This window comes from Pan troglodytes, chromosome Y, assembly GCF_028858775.2.
Source record: "Pan troglodytes isolate AG18354 chromosome Y, NHGRI_mPanTro3-v2.0_pri, whole genome shotgun sequence".
NCBI lineage: Eukaryota > Metazoa > Chordata > Mammalia > Primates > Hominidae > Pan > Pan troglodytes.
Genome location: NC_072422.2, coordinates 15352533 through 15375187, shown reverse-complemented (window position 1 = coordinate 15375187; position 22655 = coordinate 15352533). Strand labels below are relative to the sequence as shown.

The 22655-nt window shown below is 43.1% G+C and overlaps 2 pseudogenes; one reads left to right on the top strand and one right to left on the bottom strand.

Annotated features, from left to right (window-relative positions):
• LOC736791 (RNA-binding motif protein, Y chromosome, family 1 member F/J-like) overlaps positions 1–22655 on the bottom strand; it is a 366893-nt pseudogene that overhangs the window by 31324 nt on the left and 312914 nt on the right.
• LOC107971272 (RNA-binding motif protein, Y chromosome, family 1 member F/J-like) overlaps positions 11753–22655 on the top strand; it is a 61064-nt pseudogene continuing 50161 nt past the window's right edge.

Genomic DNA, 22655 nt, shown 5'->3' with positions numbered 1-22655 from the left:
GCAGGCTGCGTGGCCTTTGGAACTGTGGGCATGGAAGCCCTGTGCCCTAACTGACATCCTGAGTGTGGCAAGCTATTGACCCACAGGGAATACATGAAACAGCTCACTTCATTAGGCAGGCCAGGTAGGTGGTACGGAATATTGCAGATCCAGAGAAGAACTCACTCTGGCTGCTGGGGTGAGGGCGGCGGCGGGTGTCCTGGGGAAAGGGGGTCGGGGCGGGGCGTGGGAGGAAACTCACCTGATTGTGCTGAGGTGGAATTCGTCTGCTCCAGAGGCCAGAACCCCGGCTCGCACTCTCGCAGGCCTAAGCAAATACAGGCTCCGCCTTCCATGCTTCCTCCCTGAGGAAGATGTATTCCAAGGAGCATTCCAAAGGGCCTCTTGTCCTATGCCCCGGGCAAACAGGAGGCCAGCCTCCAGGACTGGCCATCGACGGCCTGCGTGCATGCTGTTGTGCACTGCCTTGCGGATCCAGAGGCTCCCACACGCGCAGCAGCGGCTCCCGTGCCTGCTGGTGGGGCTCTGCAAGCCCAGGTCCTCGTCCTCTGGCTCCCGAGCTCCTGTGCGCAGTTGACCCTGCATGGGACTTGAGCCACACGGCGACTGCTGCAATCTGCGGGCCCATCGGGACTCCTTAGGAAACCTGGGTCCACATAGGTGTGGGACTAGGTTCTCAGCAGGTCGCCGCCCATGGGCCTTTTGGGGAGGGGGCCTCCTGAGGAGCGGCTCCCAGAGCCTAGGGGTGACGAGGATTGGCTGGACTCCATAGGCCCGGGTCTGTGGGAGCACCAGAGGGGCACAGTGTTCAGGCTGGAGGCTCTGCTGGAGAGGACAGCCGGGGCACAGAGCAAGGATGCAGCCTTGGAAGAGGAGGTGGTGCTGATGGTGGAAGACATAATGGCTGAGGTAGAGGTGGTGGTTGTGGAGGAGACCGACGTGGAGTGGCAGAAGGTGAACCAGCGGGCAAGGCTGGCCCTGGACCCAGCATACCCGGGGAGTCAATGGACTTGCTGGAGATCCTTCACATGGAGCTGGGCTCCGCGAATGCTCCAATCCACAGGGTACCTCCGGCTTCTGGGCCAGAGCCATATCCTTGCAGCTGCCGATGCAGGGATAGGCATCGGGCTTCAGGAGGGGATTGGGGGCTGGGTGGAGGGAGGAGCCAGGTGGGAGGCCCAAGGGGTCAGCCAGGAGGCAGGGGATGGGGGACAGGGTGGGAGCCGAGGCCAGGTTCCTGCAGATCAGAGGCCAGCTTGCTAGTGGGAGCCGTGAGAGCACGTGGTAGGAAAGGGGAGCCAAGCACAGCACTCACAAGGGAGAATCGCGGTACCAAGGGCCCTTCACGCACAGCGCCAAGTTAAAAGGTATGTTTCCTTGGGAAATGCCCTGGAGGAAGGGGAGTCTGCACGCCCGTGCCAGCTATTGAACCACCCCCGCTCTGAGTGCCTGTTTCCAACAGGCTCACCCCAGAAACACAAGGTGCTGAAGACTCGGGTTCGCGGTGCATCGAGCTGCTGACCTCCACAAGGCAGGCACCAGCTCCCCAGATATGCTTTCTTCCGCCTGCCGGCGCTGCACACAAAGCGGTGTAGGCCCTGAGCATATATAACCTCCTTTGCACCCACGCGAGCCCCATGGGGAGCATGACGCACAACCCTGCAGCCCATTCTACCTACAGGGCTTCCCTCAACTGTACAGGCCCACCTCTCAGGAAGACCAGGATAAGAGGACACCAGACACCCGGACATCAGCAGAGCATGTCCTGCACACCAGGGCCTCCTGCAGCTCATGAATGCTGAGGAAGAAACCGCCTCACACCACCCCGCCCCCTGCCCCTAAGCTGCAACCACCTGCCCACTTATTCCGCCACCTGTCCAGGCTCAGCTCAGCTGTCTTTGCCTGGCTCCACCGACCCCCAAAACAACCATAGTTTTGAAGTTGCTTCCTCTCCAGACAGAGGCAGAGGTAAACAAGGGAGGGTGACAGGCCAAATGTCTGGGAGATAGCCCTGCTCCACATTCTCTGTGCTCCTGCAAATTGCAGGGTTTCACGAGGCTTGCCCACCCAATCATCTGGAGGCTCCTTGAGCAGAGGTAGATTGTTTGGCACACCCAGATGTCGGCATGGGTCAGAAACCATGATGAAGTCCTGCTGTGCTACATGATGGTCAGGCTGGGGAGCTGGGGGCTATGGGAGGGGTCCGGTGTCTGAGTCAGTTTGAGGTCCCCCTGGGCCCCGGTGGTGTCTCAGTGGCAGAGCTGGGAAGGGGAAACTCATGCTTTGCTCCAGCTAGCAGGCCACCTCAGCCCAGCTAGATGAAATGGTCCCGTTGAGTCCATCCTCTTTCTCCTTCTTGGTCAGGCAGGTGGAGGAACACAGCCATCCAGGTTACTGGCCGCAGGAAGAAGATGTACTTTCATCACAACCTTTACTTCCACAATGAAGTGATCATTCAGGAGTATTGTGTTGGCATCCCTGGTAAGGAATGCCTCCCAGCATGGTAGGGGAGCTGGTGTGTGGGAGGGTCAGCCTGGCTTGAACCTTCCTGGCTCCTCTGCCTCCAGGATACAGGGTGTCTCGTTCCACTGCAGTCCACCGGTTCTGGGATCGTGAAGGTCAAGCCTCCAGCTGCAGGCAGAATATGGCCTACCTGAGCTTGTTCAGTTGGTTGGCTGAACATGACTGCCTGGATTTTGGCAGGATTTCTGAGGTCGAGTCTGCCGTGGGGCATCATAGGAAAGGACCTCGCTGGTCATTCCTTGGCCTTTGGGGAATTGGCTTTGAACCCTGACCTGACCTGTAGTGGACCCCCTTCTACATTCCCCCAGATCATCAGCCAGGCCTATGGCTCAATCCCTTGCAGTTCTACTCCAGGGAGGGGAGGGACAGCATTAGAGAGGGAACAGAGAGGAGGCCAGGCAAGGAGCCTAGAGCTGTGAACTGAAAGGCCTTTGAGTCCTGGATCTGTGCCCTACTTGGAGAATCCAAGGATCATGGAGGAGACTGCAGTGAGCAATCCCACGCCATCCATGGGTTGGGGCAGAACGGCCCATAAGGGAACTGTAACACCCACATGTAAGGATTGGGGAACCCTAAGCTACCTATGATGCATATGTGGCTAAAGTCAGTGGGTGAGAAGCAAGGCTTAAGGGATAGCTGTCTTATCATCACTCTCCACCTCCCTCCCCTGCCTTGAGGCCTGCTACCCACTGGGGCTCAGTTCGAGCTCAACCAGGGCCCCCTCCCTCTCTGTGCGGATGTCCACCTGAGGCCCTTCTACGTTTATGTCCTTTTGGAATGGTTCTCCCAGGCCCGTCATGTTCTGTTTCAAGGAGCCCAGGCTCCCCTGACATGCATTCTCCTCTCTGTCATTCTCACTCCCACTTTCCTTCCTTGCCAGATAAGACAGGCCACTGCACAGGGAATCTGGAAGACAACACTGGGCTCCAGTGTGAGGAAATGTTCTACGTTCTCCATGTACTTGTACTTTAGTGTTTCCTCCGGGGGAGGAAATGTTAAGAGATTACAAAATGGATGGGGACCTTCAGTGTGTGTCCAGGGAGGGACACACACTGGCTGGGAATTAAGACCCACCTGAGTAATGCCGTGGACATCCAGTGTCAGTTATCTTGATAAAGACCTGCTTTGTTACATCGCCTACTGTTAATATAAAAGTTAATTTCTTAGAATATTGAAAAGCAAATTTAAGTATGAGGAAATATAATTTGTTCATAATTGTATGAAAAAACTGCAGACTGATCCATTTTTCATTACAATTTTTATGTGAGACTTGAAGTGTTTATGAAGTTTTAAGATACATTTTTATTGTTCTACTCCTGGCAATTTTTATGATCATTTTTGCAATACAGAGACATGGACACTCGGAAGTTTTTGAGGGATTTTCAGTTTCTTTTAGAGAGCTTAGTTGTAAACTTTGATATTTTTCCCCTGTGGTTCTTTTCAGTTTACTGTTTGTATTTTATATATGAGATGTTAAATTTGTTTTCTTATTTGCCCCTTCTGGAACTTTCGTTTTAAAGGAATTTTGTTTTCTGTTAGATATGTGAGTTTCCTGTGAGCACTTTTTCTAGTACTGATTTTTTTTTAATTCATTAGTTTTTGGGTGTGTGTTTGTTTGTTTCTTTTGAGATGGAGTCTCACTATGTCACCCAGGCTGGAGTGAAGTGGCACGATCTCGGCTCACTGCAAACTCTGCCTCCCAGCTTCAAGGATTCCCCTACCTCAGCCTTCTGAGGAGCTGAGATTACGGGCGCATGCCACCATGTCCAGCTAATTTTTGTATTTTTAGTCAAGACTGGGCTTCACCATATTTGCCAGGCTGGTCTTGTACTCCTGACCTCAAGTGATCCGACCACACTGGCCTCCCAAAATGCTGGGTTTCCAGGCGTGGGCCACCACACCTGGCCTCATTTGTTTGTTTATGTATTTTAATCCTTGTTCTATTTTCTTCATGTACATGTATTTTAGAGTTATCGAAATCATATATTTTATTTAGTTAATACTTTAGTAAGATTTTAAAAGTAATGTTTTTCATTCAGTAAATACAATATTGTGAATAGATTAAATCTTGTGTAGTCTTGTCATTCTGTCTTTTAGAAATTATTAAGAACTCTGATACTGTTTCTCTCCCACCTGAAGAGAACATGCAGATAGTTATAAAAAATTGTGTGAATGGGTAGGTGTTAGAATATAATTTGAAAGAATAGTAAAGTTCACAAATACAATTTCACATTTGTATTTTGCATCATTTTGAAAATTTTATTTGCTGACACATGAAATTCTGCATTCACCTTCATGTTAAATATACAATTATGAATCAGTTTCAAGAATGAAAACAATCCAAGGCCAAGCGTTAGTTCAGGAAGTAGAAAGCAGTTGTTATGTAGCAAAAAACATATTTATTGAAGGTATATTTAGAGAGATTTTAGAAGGCTTAAGTCAACATTTTGTTGTTGTTGCTCTGGTGTTTTATCACACTGTGACCAGACTGTAGCATCACTAGTTATAGTCACTAGGCTACCAAAGTCTCAGGGCTGCAGCAATTGTTATTGAAGAAAGTGTCAGCGTGCTTGGCTGTTTAAGGAGGCTAGAGGACTTAGGAGTTTTCACCCAAAGCACATGGGCCTGGTTTAGTGGGTAGCCTTCCTTTGCTGAAGTAGATAAGATCCAGGAGAAGTGTTGACTTATTGTAGTAGCTAGGGCTTTGAGACTGGTGAAGCCTATTTGTCTCCAACTGCCATTGCCAGATATTGGTCTGCACATAATGACACTTCCTGAACTCACTGACTCCTGTAAATTCAAATGTAGCATTTGGATTTAAATCCCTATTCCAACTTCTTAACCTTAGATCTAATAAGTGGATAACAAAAGATGTATTCAGAAGAAAGTGAGACATCAGATATGTACAAAAGTAAATCATCCTGATCAAATACCTTCAAAAATATTACTACAAAAATCACTGAAGATTAAACCTTAAAAAGTTATTTTAATTGGGGAAATAGAAAAAGGTTGGACTCGTTTGAAAGTCTGAGGGGTAAAGATACTATTATTCGAATATGGGAATTATATAAAATGTCTAATTTGTTTGAAGAGCAGCATACTAGCTATTTAGTATGGCTAAAGATTAATAACCCATGTAAGAAAACTCAGAGATAAACAGCAATTTTTTTCAGAGATTTTGTTCTGTAATTAAAGACTTTTAAAATGGTTGCCTACTGACGAGCAATTCGCTTATTATTTAGACATATGTTGTACACCATTTTATACAGGGACAAAGTTATAGTTTCTATCATGTAGAACAAAAAATAATCGACTGTGTATCACATTTGCATTAGAGTCTTTGGTCTGAGTAATGAAGCAAACAATGGAACTGCCTATGCCAGGGTACAGGTGGGCACAGCTGGAAGCTTCCATCACTTGCATCTTTAACATTTCTGGATTCTCATCGGTCTCTCCTAGAAAGACAAATGGACTATAACTATTCTAAAGAACATATGTTACATTTAATCACTAAGTATTGAGGTAAGACCATGATCTGTCTTATCACTGTCTCCTCATTACTTTAAACTTGTATGTATAACATACAAAGATATTCAGTTTATTTTCTCACCATTAACATTTTACACTGCACATTTATCAATTTCATTCTCTTTCTAGTGACTTTGTTGTTGTTGTTGTTGTTGTTGTTGTTGTTGTTGAGATGGAGTTTCGCTCTGTCACTCAGTCTGGAATGCAGTGGCCTGATCTCGGCTCACTACAACCTCCGCCTCTTGGGTTCAAGCAATTCTCCTGCCTCAGCCTCCTGAGTAGCTGGGATTACAGGCACACACCACCACTCCTGGCTAATTTTGTATGTTTAGCAGAAATGGGGTTTCCTCATGTTGGTCAGACTGGTCTCAAACTTCTGACTTCGGGTGATTCACTGGCCTCAGCCTTACAAAGTGCTGGGATTACAGGCGTGAGCCACCACGCCAGCCCCCCGCTTTTTTCTTGAGACAAGTTCTTGCTTGGTCACCCAGACTGGAGTGCATTGGCACAATCTTCACAAACTGCAGCCTCAATCTCCTAGTCTCAAGCTATCTTCCTGTCTCAGCCTCCCACATAGCTGGGACTACACATGTGCAACACCACACCAGCCTATTTGTTGTTGTTGCTGTTTAGTGATGAAGTCTTGCTATATTGCCCAAGTGGCTATCACATTCCTGGGCCCAAAGGGTTCTCCTAGTTCAAGCTCCCAAAGGCTGGAAATATAGGAGTGAGTCACTGCGGACAGCACCATCACTCTTTACTCACTTTTTAAATGCCACTCTTCAAAATTAACAAGTAAATTTTACTTATGGAATTCCAAATTCCAAGTCAAGTTCAGCTTCATTTTCATAAAGAGGTTAAAAACAAAATAAAACCAAAAAAAGCTTCATTTTCCTTTGTGTTGAAGTGAGCAAAGAGTTAGAAAGCAAATCATCTCTATTTTGGTTTACGAAATTGACTATACATAGAAAGATCCTCGTATAATTGTTTTCAGATCTAAAATCCTGTGAAGTTATTATCAGGACCATCATCTTATAAAACAAAAACAAATCTCCTAGTGGGTCTTTTATGTGGATTAAATATCTTATAATTAGTAATGGATACAATTGTGATTATAGTTATTCCTTGAACCATAATATTAAAAATATGAACCTCATTTTTTTAGAGCTGCTACCCTAATATGAAAAGTAACTGCTGACCTGGTATAATAATTTGTGGCCCAGACAGCCAGCATTCTGAATTATTCAGGTTTTTCAGATAGCCCAACTGTGCTAAGAGCCGAAAGGGAGTCTAGACATCTTGGAGGAGTAGCAAAGCCTGATCATTTCTTTCTACCCCACTCAACAACCGGAATCTCTCATGAAATAGCATGATAGACACCTTCACAATTCTCAGTGGTGTGCCAGTGTGCCTCAGACCCAGAATCACAGCAGTGTTTTCAGGATTCCTGTGTGCACAGGCAAAAATTTATTATAGTACATTCATTAGAAAACCAGCACCTTAAGCCTACATCAGGCTTTCCAGCATATTTCTTTAGTCATGATACACAAGGTACCTAGCTTATCTTCAGAGAAATCAGAAATCTATGAATAAAGAGCCCACAGACAATGGGATTAGGAGAGGAATTAATTAACAGAGGTACTAGTAAGCCAAACACAGTGAGACAATTTATTTTTAGCCTAAACCAAAAATGTTATCTGTATATGCCAGATGGTCATACATGATAGAAGTAAATTTGGACAGAGAAACCTTCAGCAATGTATTTATGGGATAATGAATTATAGGGTATGGGAAGAGGCAGGCACAAACTTACATGTTCCTGACACAGTGGGCAGCTGTGAGAATCCAACAGTGGCTAACTATGGAACCACAGCAGAAATCACTTCCATGGCTGATGATCACAGCTTGCCAAGGCATAGCATATTGCAGAGCAATCCGATCTGCCAAAGCTGAGGAGAAAAATAAGCCTAATTGTGCTGATTTGAATAGAATTGCCAACTGTAGATGATTTTTAAAGTTTTAAATCCCTCCTATTTCTGCTAACTAAGTCAGCATTGTTAAATACGACTAGCGAAGACAAAGTTCTACCTCTATTGTGTTTATGCATTTTCCTTGAAAAAAAGTATTCCTGTTATTATCTTTCCAAGGTCATAGTTTCTTTATATCCTAGCTTAAATTTCTTTAATCAAAATATTGGGAGCCATTCCAGCTTTCTCTCCCACTGCAATATTTGTATATCTATGATTTTAGCTACTTAGAAGCCATTGAAGCAGATAGGCCACAAAAAATACAATGATTTGAAGACATTAGATAGATAAGGAAAAATTTGGAGATAAGGCAGCTGTCTCTAAATTGGAGGGGGCTTATCTTCCTAAACTTATAATCTTAGTGAGATATCAAACCAATAGTTTAAATAGAAAATTTAAGTTTGAGGTTCAGGAAAGAGCTCATATTTTTAAAAGTATTTTAGAATTCCTCAGAAAACTGAGTTGAAGCAATGCTCATTAATATATATAGAGAGAGATAAAAATGGTGAAGATGACCTGTCTATAGAAGGGGTAAGGAAGTATAGATGAAATTAGAAGCATAACTAAGATCTTAAGTGTAGCTGTCTTTGAATTAGACTTTGGAGGATGTAAGCAAATAATTATGGCCTCCTTTATGTTTCAAAGTATTATTTACTGTAGCTTTGGCAATAGGTGGTAGCTATAAAATAGCTGCAGTTAAGTGCACATTTAATACACGAGACCAAAAGAGATCACTCAATTTCCAAGGAAATAGGTGAAGTACAGTAACATGAAATAGACATTGCTAATCTTATGATAAGTTTTCTGATAGCCAAGGGAAGGGGGAACCTGATAGTCGCACTGTAATATAGTCTAGTACACTAGCACCTAAAACACATTACTTATCAACTACTATGCTGTTTCCAAACATCATAATATCTTTAACTTAAAACAAACTTAATTTTAAATAACTATATTACAAGTGTCAGGTACTGCATGGTAGTAAGGAAATGTCTTTGTGTTAGGAGAGTGTGTCTTAATGTTAGCCCTATTCATCTTTTGCCATGAGAAATTGATCAATCCATTGTACTTATCTACTATCAGAATACGCATTTAAGATAATTATAATAATCATGTTATTTGATCTGTAGGGATACTATGGAAATTGAATCATATATCAAAGTATGAAATGGCTATGTGAGCCATAAGGAAAATAATTTTTTCAAGCATTTCTCAGGAAGAGCTTTCTCTCCACTCTTGTTCCCTCTATTCTTTTCTATTTCCATTCTCTTCTTCCTTTACTTCTCCTACCAAGTTTTTGAGCCTTACTCTGAGGCTGTGGCAGAAAGATGAAGTGTGGCCGGAAAGCACTAGCAGTGGAGGTAAAAGCCAAGGCATTTGTAGAGGTAGAGACTGAAAGAGACATGGAAGCAGAGGTAGTCATGTGTCCTTGATGGTGCCAGGGTGCATGGCTAGGCCATGTCACTCCCTGGAGCCAGAAAAGGAAAGGGTGCACTTGGCTGAAGACACAGGGCTTTGTGCAATGCTCCTCAAAGTAACAAGATTCCCACTTGCACCCAAGTGTCCTTTTGCTGTTGCTGGCACACCAAAGGTGCTCTCAGGTCACCCTGAAAAAAACAAGAGACAAGATATCAATCAATATTTTGAAGGAGGGCCAGAATAACTTTTGTTGTTCAAGATATTTCTCTTTCTCTCTGGTATTCACACCCCATGAATTTGTACCTTAGAGCCAGCCTCCCACATAGCTTTCTTGGCCACCATACAAAAAGTGAATTCATTCAACTTGGGGCAAAATTGGACACAAGTGCTGATTTGTAGAATGCTTGGGTGCTTTTTTTGCTGAATTCCAGGACTTTCTGATGAAAAACAGAGAAGAGGTGTTTGTGGTTGTTTGTTTGTTTTCAAATTTAGCTTAGATTAGAGAGAGAAACATAGTGAAGAGAAAGACAATTTTTTTTTATTATTCAAGAGAGGATAATATTCTTTTCCCAAACATACTTCTCTTCCATGCCATTGTCTTCTTCATTAGTCACCCCTCATAAGGGACCAACTAGGTAGCTAATAGTCACATAGTTGTATAAATTTACTCCATTCCAGACTTTCCTCTGGGCATACAGGAAGGACCAGGGGGTTGAAAATGTTGTGTCTGCCTTGGGAAGATCAACCCAGGGGTCCCTTGAGACCTAGGTAGGGTATGGCACTGTCAATCCTGACTGTCTAAGCTTAGGCAGAATCCAGAAGATGACTACACCCCATTTGGACCAGGGCCAGCGCTCCTGAGCTTTTTCTGGGGAAAAAATCAAGAAAAAGTCTTATTATTTCCACATTTCAATTGGAATAAGCCCTGTACATCATGTGAATCAGATGAAGTCCAGGTAAGCACTAAAGTACGAATACTACTTTATAAACTATTTTTGAGGATCACTTGAGACCAGGTGGGCAACATGATAAGACTTTATTTCTGGAGAAAATGAATAAAAATTAGCCAGAATCAGTGGTGCATGCCTGTGGTCCCATGTACTGAGGAGGCAGAGGTGGGAGAATCCCTTAATCTTGGGAATTTGAGGCTAATGTGAATCATGCCACTGCACTGCAGCCTGGGCAAAAGAGCAAGACCCTGTCTCCATCTCTCTTTCTCTCTGTCTCTCTCTCACACACAGACACAGACACACAAAGAGAAAGATATTCATTAACAATCTCAATGTTGTAATTGCTTTATAATGATATCTTAATCTTGAAATGAATTACTCAGACTTACATAAAATTGCCATATCTAGCTGTGGTAAGGATCCACTGTTCATTTAGTATGGAGCCAGCACAGAAATGAGAGAAAGACAGTTGCAGGAAACTATCCAAGGAAATTCACCAATTTTTGCCTCCCAGCAGTTGGGAAAGAGGGGGACATGGCCAGGGCGTAACCCACACTCTGCAGAAGGAATAAACCTGTGGAACAGAGTGAGATTAGTGTTACTAGTCTCCTATTTCTAAAATCTAATTTTAGGTTTTTAGGAATATGCTTGGAAATTCAGTATCTTCAATTCTTAGAAAATATTTGGAAATGTACATTATTCATCCAACAATTTTAGATAAACTACAGAGGTTATCTCCATATTTTCCCTTCAAATAATACAGTACATATGTTATATATCTTATTATTTATATCCAAGATATAATACTATTATCCAACAGTGTGTATCTATATGTACATACCTCAAGTGGAAATAAGAAAACATTTCTAAGAAGTAAGACTATCTTTAAAATACTGTTCTCTGAATAGAATTGTGTTCATAAAACATAGTTCATAAATCTTGTTTGGCAAAAATAAGATATTCTGTTAATATTTAGACATCTCTGCTGATTCATATAATAACATACATTTTGGTTTTGCAAAGGTCTGAGAACATAACCTCTTATCTTACAAACTCTGGTTTTAGGCTTCAACAAGAGTCTTCGTACTAAGTATATTAACTCAAACATATGACTAGACTAAAGGTGCCTGTGGTTTCACGAGAAATAACACCTGTCTTGAAGAGCCAGTAAGCCTGTAAATTCTCTTTCCAGATCACAGCTAGTTGACACTCATCCAGGGAAACATTGCGTTCTGAATGCCTAAGAGGTTGTTGTACAGGCTTGGGTCCAGATTGAGATCCAGGCATCAGGAGAGGGTGTTTTATTAAAAGTGTGGCTGGAGCAGCATGCAAGGATGAAAAAGATTGAGAAAGAATAGACTCTTCAGTAAATGTTGAGGAAGATATTTTCTGAAGAGGATTAGCAGAAAAGGCTATGGAAAGAAGAATAGGAGAGAAGACCAGAGGAGAAAAAACTGAGCAAGATGGGAAAACGCAGAATGAAGGGAATGTACAAGAAGAAAAGACTTAAGAAGAACACAGTGTACATGGAGATGGAAAAGAACAAGAAAGAAGAAAGAAAAAGGAGGAAGAAAGAGAGACAAGAGAGGTAGCTGGGACTTCAGGGCTTTCTTTTATCTTGATAATTTTTAATTTCCTTCCATAGTGCTGGTAAACAACTCTTCCAGGAAGCCAAATGCTTGTAAGCTGGCTTGGTTGGAGAGAATTGATTTTATCCTGGCTTTCTGTGGCAGTTATCTCAGTTAACAAAGCTATTAAATACTGATCTGGGAAAGAAACTGTTTTTACTGGCAAAAAGGTTACACGTTTAGACAAGGAGACAAAATGACTCATTAAGAGTGTTTCTCCATTCAGCTCAATTTCAGGAGGAGAAAATGATGCAATTATATTAGCCTTATAATGGGTTCTGGGTCTTAGTATTTTTGTTTCAGGCTAGATCCAGGTTCTCACTTTGCCACCTTTAAAATCCACAAAGGATTCAATAATATCAGCTTCAGACTGGATCCAGTCTGTGTCTGCTTGGGTTACAGGCAGTATCCAAGATATGAGTGTTCTTCCTTTAAGCAAGATCCATGGTTTGACTACTGCAGGTAGAACCTTGGGCCAGAATCTTAGAACCAAAGTTTCAGACTGAATAAAATTGTGAATTATATCAATGTCAGGCTGGACCGAGGAACTGAGTATTTGAGATTTTGAATAAGCCTATGAGCTGCCTTTATGCACCTGAATGTAAAACAAAGATCTGACTATATCAGTTTCCTGCTTGTTCCAGGGTCTCACTGCTTGGGTTTCAGGGTGGGTCCATGTTTGATATGTAGCAGCTCTTTGCTGAGTCCAGGGACAAAATATACCAACTTCAGTCTGGGGCCAGGGAGAAAGTGGCTGACTTTCAGGATGAATTCAGGATTTAACTGTATCACATTGAGGCTGTCAGCAAGATGTGACTGTATCAATTTCAGTCATGTTACAGGGTTTTATTCCTTGGCTTACAGTCCAAATTTGGAATACTTCAGTTTCAGGTTGGTTCCAGTATCTCATTGAATTTATTTGAGTCTGGAACCAGTATCTTATCACTCTATTGGTTTCATGGTGGGTCCAGGGATGAATTCCAGAGTAAGTCCATGGTCTGATTGCAGCAGGTGCATGCTAAATCCAAGAGTAATTTATGCTAATTTGATTGTGGGTCCAGGAGTGTGACGCTTGAGATTCAAGTTGGGTCCAGGGTCAAACTGCATCGTTTTGGGGACAAACATATCAACATAGCTGTCTCAGGCCAGGTCCTACTTGCTTGAGATTCAGGCTCAGTCCATTGTTTTATTTTATCAGTTTCAGAATGGGTCCAGAGTCTGACAGTATTGGTTTCAGCATAGGTCCAAGGTTGGATAACATCACCTTCAGACTGGGTCCAGGGTCTGACTGCATTCTTTTCAGATTGGTTCCATGGGTGGATTATGGCTGCATCCAGGTAGTAACTGTTTGAGAGTAAGGTTGAGTACCATTTCTTCTTACATAATTTTGGGTCTGAAGCCAAGCACTCAGAATATTAATATCAGGCATGGTCAAGCATTTTGCTGCCTGTATTTCAGTCTGATACAGTAGCGTACCAGACAAGGACAGGGTCCAGAGTCTGACTGCTTGAAATTCAGCATGAGTCAAAGGTCTGATTGTATTAGTTCTAGCTTGAGTCCAAGGGTGGATTGTGCCTGCTTCAGTCTGGATCCATATTTTACTATAACGGCTTCAGAAATTGTTGTGGATCTTATTGTACCTACTTCAGATTGTGTATATGGGAAGAAGGCATCCCTTTTGGATTGGATCCATGTTATTAAAGTTGTAGTTCTCTGTTTGGCCCAGGATTCTATTTTACCAGGTCCAAAGGGAGTAAATGTGCTCAGTGTTTGAAATTCTGGTGAACCCAAGGTTTTATTTTTTCTGTTCCAGTTTTAAACAAAGTTCTATAACTAGAGCTTCAGGTTGGGACCATGGTTTTGCTGCTGGAGGCCCAGGCACTATCCAGGATATAAGTGTTCCAAATTCAGGCAAAGTCCATTCACTGATACATTCAATTTCATGATGTGTCCATAAAATAGACTCTTGATTTTTATCTTGGATCAAAGGTTGTGTTTACTACTGGAGACTCAGACTGGGATCACGGAGTGATTGATTCAGACACAGGTAGTTTCCAGGTTTTTCCTGCTGTAGGGATATGCTAGGTCCATGGTAACACTGAGGAAACTACAGCCCATGCCTCTGGGTTTTCTGCTGAATATTCCTCGTAGTTCCATAATATAAGTATATCAGATACAGTCTGTGTCCAGATAATTCCTACTGGAGAGTGGGCCTGCAGCCACAGTATAATTTTGTCAGAAACTGGCTGTGTGGAGGTAATGACTGCAGAAGATTCAGCCTGGGTCCAAAGTGCAACTATATCAGATACAGGATGTGTCCAGGGATTTGTTGCTAGAAAAAAAGGTTTGGTCCATGGTGTGACTGTGGAAACTATTGCTTCTATCCACGAATTGACTGCTAGAGATACAGGCTGGGTCCACAATGATAATGTATTAGACATAGGCAATATACAGGGATTTACTGCTGAAGATTCAAATTGGATCAATCCTATGTATGTGTCAGCTACAGGCAGTATCCATGCAATTAATGCTGCGGATTCAGATTGGGACCATAATCTGGTTGTATTAGATGAAGGCTGTGCCCAGGCCTTTACTGTTGCAGATACAGCCTGTGCCCAAATTGTAGCTGTATGAAAAACAGGCTCTGTCCAGGGATTTATTGCTGGAAATTCAGCCTGGGTCCAGGGTATATCTATGGAAGCTATAGCCTCTGTCCAGGTATTTAATGATAGACATTTAGTTTCAGTACAAGCTTTCAGTGTACCATGTAAACTTTGTGAAAAGAAGATTAATGATAGAGTTGCAGGCTGTATACAGTATGAGTGTATCAGCAACAGGCTTTGACCAAGCATTTACTGCTAAAGATTGATTCTGGGTCCATGGTATGACTATATCAATCTTGGCCTATAGCAGAGGACTTGGGGCTGGAGATTCAGGATCTGTCCAGCTATTTACAACTGGAGACTTAGACTCCATCATGGAATCTACAGCTTGAAATTCAGCCTCGTTCCAAGTGTTTACTGATGGATATTTCATTTGGGTCTATAGTTTGCCTGCATCAGGTAGAGATTGTAACCAGAAAGTGATTGCTGGAGGTTTTGTCTGTGTCCGTATTATGACTGTATCAGATAAAGCCTCTCTCCTGGGAATCATTACTAGAGATACAGCCATGTACTGCAGTGTGACTATACCAGTTTCAGCCGCTGTTAATGGATTTATTCCTGGCAACAGATCCTGGGTCTATGATGTGACTATTTTAGTTTTAGACTATCTCTGTTGTTTTACTGCTACACAAATATTCTTAGCCAATGGTGTCACTCTATCAAATAGAGTGTATGTGCAGGGATTGTTGATTTTAGAATGGGCCTGGGTCCACAGTATGACAATTTCTGTTTCAAGATTTGTGGAGGGACTTACTCCTACAGATTCAGCTTGGTTTGGTGGTATAACTGTAGCTGGTATGGGCTGTGTCCAATCATTTACTTTTTGTGGGAAAGAGAGTTTCAGGAATGCCAGATGAATTGGTCTCCCCTGTGTGAGACACCCATGGGGAGCCATGTGTGGCATCTGAGGAGAAAAGTGTCCTTACTGCCTTCATGTCTTTATGCCCCGAGAGCATAAGAGCTCAGCGGCATGCCACACGTTGCTTGGGGAAATAACAGTCCCTTGAAGCAGTGGAGTAAAATCAAACATCTTGGCTTCTCCTGAAACCTGCTCCTACCCATTTTAGTCCCGATGAATTGAAGGTCTTAAGCAGTTTAGACACACGCTTTTGCTAGGGAAATTCAGATACTGCCACTGCTATACATCTTATTGAACGACTCACGAGCTCTCCTTCACTGATTAATCCTTTTCCTCATCCCTTCTTCCCGCTCCCGCCTGCCCTAAGAACAAAGAGCTTGTAAACCAATAAATTGGGTGGAGGCTGAGAGCTCCAGGCTATGAGTAAGAGTCTGACACTCTGGTCCCTTGGACTAGCCTTTTAAACTGTTATTCTATCTCTTTCTAATTCTTTATCTCCGCCGGACTCGGGGTACCTGCCGGACTCGAGGTAACCGCCAGCTGGTGTGGGGCTGGTTTCCCCAACATCTGGTGGCCAACGCGGGGCTCCCCATAATCCCTACAAATAATCCAGTGAAGGAACGCCAGAGCGTGCAAAGTGGAGGACGACTGACAAAGGACACCTGAATATGTTTTCACTTCAAGCTCTACAGGTAAGTAGGGCGCTCGGAGAATTCCAGGGTAACCTAGGGAAAATATGAGTCAGGCTGAGAGTAAGTTTGTTAATTAAGCCTGGTGCAGCAGTTATTGTGCCACGGAGGGGTAATTGTGAATACCCAAAATCTTACATCTTTGTTCCATCTCGTAGAAAAGTATTCTTCTTGGTTCCTGGAATATGGAAACATGGATGTAAAAGATTGGGACAAGGTAGGATCAGACTTAATCACAACAAGAGGGCCCTTCTCCACTTGGTCTGTGTGGTCGGCAATTTAAACAGCACTGCAGCCTTTCCACACTGAGGAGGAGGAGGAGAAGTTTCAGGATGACATAGAAAAGTTTAATAATCAGGAGTCTGCTCATCAGCAAAGTGAACTGTCACAGTCTAGTTTTAAAAAGGGGGAGAAATGGGAAGTTATATATCCTAACCTCCAAAAACTTATGAAAGAAACAGTGCTACCTACTGCGCCTTTAGGGGAAGGTCCGGAATGGCCACTCCAACTTTAGTCTTAGGTATTTTTGGAACAGGAGCCTGCGACGCGGCTTGCAGCTCCCATTATTGCTCTCCCTTCCAGTAACTGTGGCAATGGGAAGCTTCAGGCTTGCCCAACAGCCAAGTAAGGGGAGGGAATGATCCAGGCTTACCTGCCTGTTAATTATGGCGGAGGAATACTGCGAGCTAGTCCAAATACAAATTATGGCGCAGGGACAATACAGGCATCCATTCACCAGGCACAAGAAATGGGGAATTCGGATGCTTGGCAGTTTCTGGTAATTATTTCTCCAGCTGAGGAGCCCAGAGAACATGCTCAAGCATGCTGGGAGCCATTTCCTTTTAAAATATTAAAAGTCTTTAAAGCAAGCAATTGGACAATATGGGCCAAATTATCCTTATATTCATTCCTCGTTACAATCTGTGGCTTATAACTGGCGTTTAATACCTATAGATTGGGAGTCATTAGCCTGATCCACCCTGTCCCCCTCTGAATTTCTCCAATTTAAAACCTGGTGGACAGATTAAGCAACAAATCAGGCATGCAGAAATGCTCAAACCCAACCTCTGTTAATATCACATCTGATCAATTGCTTGGAATCGGACAGGCATGGGGTACTCTAAATCAACAGGTAGTAATGGGTGATGAGGCTGCTTATCAGCTCAGAACGATGTGCCTGAGTCTGGGAAAAAAATCACAACCCTGGTACTACTTATCCTTCTTTTAACTCAGTTTAACAGGGTCCAAGGGAGACTTATCCAGATTTTATTGCCCATTTGCAAGACATGGCTCAAAAGGGTATTTAGGATTCTCATGCCAGGAAAGGGATCATTCAGCTGCTTGCTTATGAAAATGCTAATACAGAATGTCAGGCAGCAATTAGACCTATTAAGGGAAAGGCAGATCTAAATGAGGAAAAGTCTTTAAGTGAATACATTAAAGCCTACCATGGCATTGTGGGGCACTTACATAAGGCCAGCCTCCTAGCTCAGGCAATGGATGAACTAAAGGTAACAAAAAGCACACGAGTGTTCCCTGGATCTTGCTATAACTGTGGGCAGACAGGACATACAAAAAGAGAGTGTACAAAGAGCCAAAAAAGGCAAAACTCAGGAGGAAAAAGCAGGGTACCAGGAACCTGTCCCATATGTAAAAAAGTAAACACTGAGCTAATCAATGTCTTTCAAAGTTTGATAACAGCAGACAGCCCTTGCTGGGAAATGGAGAGAGGGGCCAGCCCCTGGCCCCGATTCAAAATGGGGCATTCCCAATTCAGGATGGGATGTCCCCGACTCCAAATGGAGTCTTCCCGGCCCAGTCTATCCCTGTACAAATGTACAGCAATTATCTCCCTCCACAGCTAGAAGCGGGGCAGTAGTTTTATTCTGTACTGAACCTGTATCCCTCCTTCCTGGGGAGCCTCCTAGGAAGGTCCCAATGGGAGTTTACAGCCCATTGCCAAATGGCACAGTGGGACTTATACTGGGAAGATCCACCTTAAACATAAAGGGAATTCAAGTACATACTGGAGTAGCGGACTCTGATTGCCAGGGAGAAATTCAAATTGTTTTCTCCTCCACTGTTCCCTGCAGTGCTAATCCAGGTGACAGAATACCTCAACTGTTACTTTTACCATATGTTAAGTTAGGAGAAAGCTCAGAAAAAAGAACAGGAGGATTTGGAAGCACAAATTCAGCAAGCAAGGCTGTCTATTGGGTAAATCGAGTGTCTGACAATAGACTTATTTTTATGGTTTATTCAAGGAAAATAATTTGAGGGTCTGGTCAACACAGGAGCAGATGTGTCGATGATAGCTCTTTATCAACAGCCAAAAAACTGGCCTAAACAAAAGGCCCCAGTGGGTCTTGTTAGGCTCGAGGGTTTGCTTGCATCTCACCAGGAGAGAATCAGCTTCCTGTCTGGGTACCCACAAGACATCTTAAGCTGTGCCATGAGCCAGAGTCCAAGGAAGAGAAAAAGACCTTGGAACGTTCCTGCACCCACAGTTGATCAGATGGCTCAGATGAACATCTCTGTTGGGCACATGGAAACAAGTGAAACTAGCCAAGTCAACTCCACCAACCTGGGGCCAGATTAAGAGACTAGCTCACATTGCAGAAGAGAACCTGAGGTCTCAGAACAAGCCGCTGACCACCAGTAATCTAATGGTAGCTATGATGGTGGTAATCTCCTTGGTGGTGAGTCTCCCTGCAAAGGGGCAGATCAAAATTACACTTATTGGGCCTACATTCCACTCTCACCACTGAATAGGCCTGTTAACATGGTTAGTTGACCCAGTGGAGGTTTATGTTAATGATAGTGTCTGGATGCCTGGACCAGCAGATAACCAAGGTCCTACTCATCCAGAAGAGGAAGGAATGTTAATGAATGTTTCCATTGGTTATTGCTTTACTCTCATCTGTCTGGGGCTGGCAGCAGGATGTTTAAATTCTGATAAACGAAGCTGGATGGCTTATGTTCCTGCACATAATTCATCAAAAGCCTCTATTCATGTATTTAGTGGAAGGACATTTCAATGTTTGGACCCTATTAAATACCTTGAGCATGGCTATGTTATGATGCATCACCAGATTAATAAATTTAAACCTAATAAGAAGTCCTGCCCTGCGTAGGCAGGCCACTCAATAGTCTGAAAACTAGAGGTTCTAACCTGGGAAGCTTGTATTGCAAGTAGCAGTGCTGTACTGCAAAATAATTCCTATGGAATCATCATTGATTGGGCCCCTATGGGACACTTTGCAGTAAATTGTACTGGACAGCATGATGATTGTAGAGAGACTCCTTTTGCAAATGACTACCCAGATAATGCACCAAAATTATACAGAAGAATTGAAACAAATTACACTATTAAGTGGGAGGAGAATGGTATGGCTCCTCCAAGCCCAAAAATGATTGATCCAATTATAAGTCCAGAGCATCCAGAATTGTGGAAATTAATGATGGCTCAAATCCCAATTCAGATTTGGAAAGGATAATATAAAACAGAGAACCATAGTAAAAAACTTCGATTTGTTGTAGCCATGACCTCTAACTAGACAGTGCGTTTGCAGCGTTGTGTTAAACCTCCTTTTATGTTGGCAGTGGGAGAAATTAATATCCTACCTGACTCTCAAACCATATCATGCCTCAACTGTCATCTTTTTACCTGCATTAATTCTACCTTTAATAAAGATAGTAGCATTTTACTGGTTAAGTCTTGAGAAGGAGTTTGGATACCTGTTTCCCTCAATAGACCTTCGGAGGCCTCTCCCTCCATACATAGTATCACTGAAGTGCTAAACAGAATACTTAATAGATCAAAGAGGTTCATATTTACTTTAATAGCTGTGATCATGGGCCTTATATCTGTCACAGCTACTGCTGCTGCTGCTGCTGGTGTTGCTTTGCACTCTTCTATTCAAACTGTGGGCTTTGTGGATAGTTGGCAGAAAAATTATTCTAAGCTTTGGCATTCCCAAAGCCAAATAGATCAAAAATTGGCAAATCAAATTAATGATCTCCATCAAACAGTAGTTTGGATGGGAGATCAGATTCTATGGAGCATAGAATTCAAATGCAATGTGATTGGAATATTTCTGACCCTCGTATTACTCCTAGCTCTTATAATGCCACTGAACACCATTAGGAGATGATTAGACATAACCTACCAGGAAAAGAACACAATTTAACACTAGATATTGCTAAACTGAAAAAACAACTTTTCGAGACACCTCAGGCTCACCTAAGCCTGTTGTCTGGAGCTGATATTCTTGCTGGAGCCACTGATGGCCTTTCTAAGAGTAATCCTTTAAAGTGGATGAACACTTTAAAGTGGATGATCTAAGGTAGATCAACAATTGCAAATTTTATTTTGGTTTGTGTCTATTTATGCTGTTTGTTTTTAGTCTATAGATGCAGAGGGTGCCTTGGGAGAGAAGCCAGAGAGCATGAATGATAGCAAGGGCAGTTCTAATAAAAAAAAATAATAATAGAGACAAAAAAGGAAGACACATGAGAAAGAGAGTTTCTGGAATGCCAGATAAGTTGGTCTCTCCTGTGTAAGACACCCATGGGGAGACGTGGGCAGCCTCTAAGGAGAAAAGTCTCCTTATTGCCTTCATGTCTTTATGCCCTGAGAGCATAAGAGCTCAGCAGAATGCCACAGGTTGCTTGGGGAAATAACACTCCCTTGAAGAAGTGGAGTATAATCAAACATCTTGGCTTCTCCTGAAATCCACTCCCACCCATTTCAGTCTCAATAAGTTAAAGATCTTAAGTCGTTTAGACGCATGCCTTTGCTCAAGGAAATTCACAGAAACTGCCACTGCTATGCATTTTATTGAATGACTCACAAGTTCTCCTTCACGGATTAAACCTTTTCCTGATTCCCTTCCTCCCCCTCCCATCTGCCCTAAGAACAAAGAGCTTGTAAACTAATAAATTAGGTGGAGGCCGAGAGCTCCACGCCATTTGCAAATGTCCGATGCTCTGGTCCCCTGAACCCACCTTTTAAACTCTTATTCTGTCTCTTTCTAATTCCTTTGTCTCCGTTGGACTAATTCCTTTGTCTCCACTGGATTCGGGGTACCTGCCAGGCAGTGTGGGGCTGGTTTCCTCAAAACTTTTGGAGATTCAGCCTCAGTCCACCACGTGAACATATTGGTTTCATATTGTTTCCAGAGATTTATGGCAGGTGATTTGACTTAGTTCCATCGTTTGATGGTATAAGCTATTGCCTGTGTCAAATGTTTTTCTGCTGAAGACTCAGCCTGGGTCCAGGGTATGCGTGTATCAGATACAGATTGGATCCAAGGCTTTACTGTTAAAAACTGTAAACTTTACTTCAAACTGAGTTCATGGTGTGTGTGTATCAGCTACAGATTCTGTCCAGTACACTACTGCTGAAGATTCAGCCTTACGCCATGGAGTGTCTGTGTCATATATAGGCTGTGTCCAAAGATTTCCTGCTGCAGATTCAGACTGTGCATAGTGTGATAGTAGCAGCCCATGGCAGTATCCATGGATATCCCGCTATTAATTCAGCCTGGTTCCATAGTGTGATGGTATTGGCTATGGACATTGTCCAGGTATTTACTGATGGACATTCAACCTGGGTCCAAGGTACGATTATGGAAGGTATAGGCTGTGTCCATGGAATTACTGCTGGAGATACAGCCTGGGCCCATGGTGTGACTTTGGAAGTTGCAGCCTCTGTGCACAGATTTACCATTGGAGACTCAGCTTGTGTCCACAGGATAATGCTATCAGATTCAGGGTGTGTACAGAGATTTACTGCTGAAGATTCATCTGGGGCCCATGGTTTGATTGTATAAGACACATACTGTGTCCATGGTTTTATTGCTGGAGACTCATCCTGAATCTATTGTATCGTACTATCACCTACAGACTTTGTCCAGGGATTTATTGTGGGAAATTCAGGCTTGGTCCACAGCTTGTCTACATCAGCTATTTGTTGTGTCCAAGAATATCATGCTGGAGAACCATTCAGGATCCCCTGTGTGACTGTATAAGTTTCAGACTATGTCCAGGCATTTCCTACTATAAATTCAGCCTGATTCCATGGTAGGACCATATCAGCTGTAACATCTCTCCAGGGATTCATTGCTGCTGTTTTACCCGGAATCAATGATTGAGTCCAAGATACTGGTGGGTGTTCAGCGTGGGTCCATGGTTGGAATATATCTTGTTCCCAGGGAATTACTCCTAGAGTTTCAGCCAGAATCCATGTTGTGAGTATATCAGTTTCAGACTGTCTCCAAGGATGTAATAATAGTGATTCAGCCTGGATACACATTGTGACCATATCAGATATAGGAGAGTGTATCCATGAATTCATCACTAGTGATT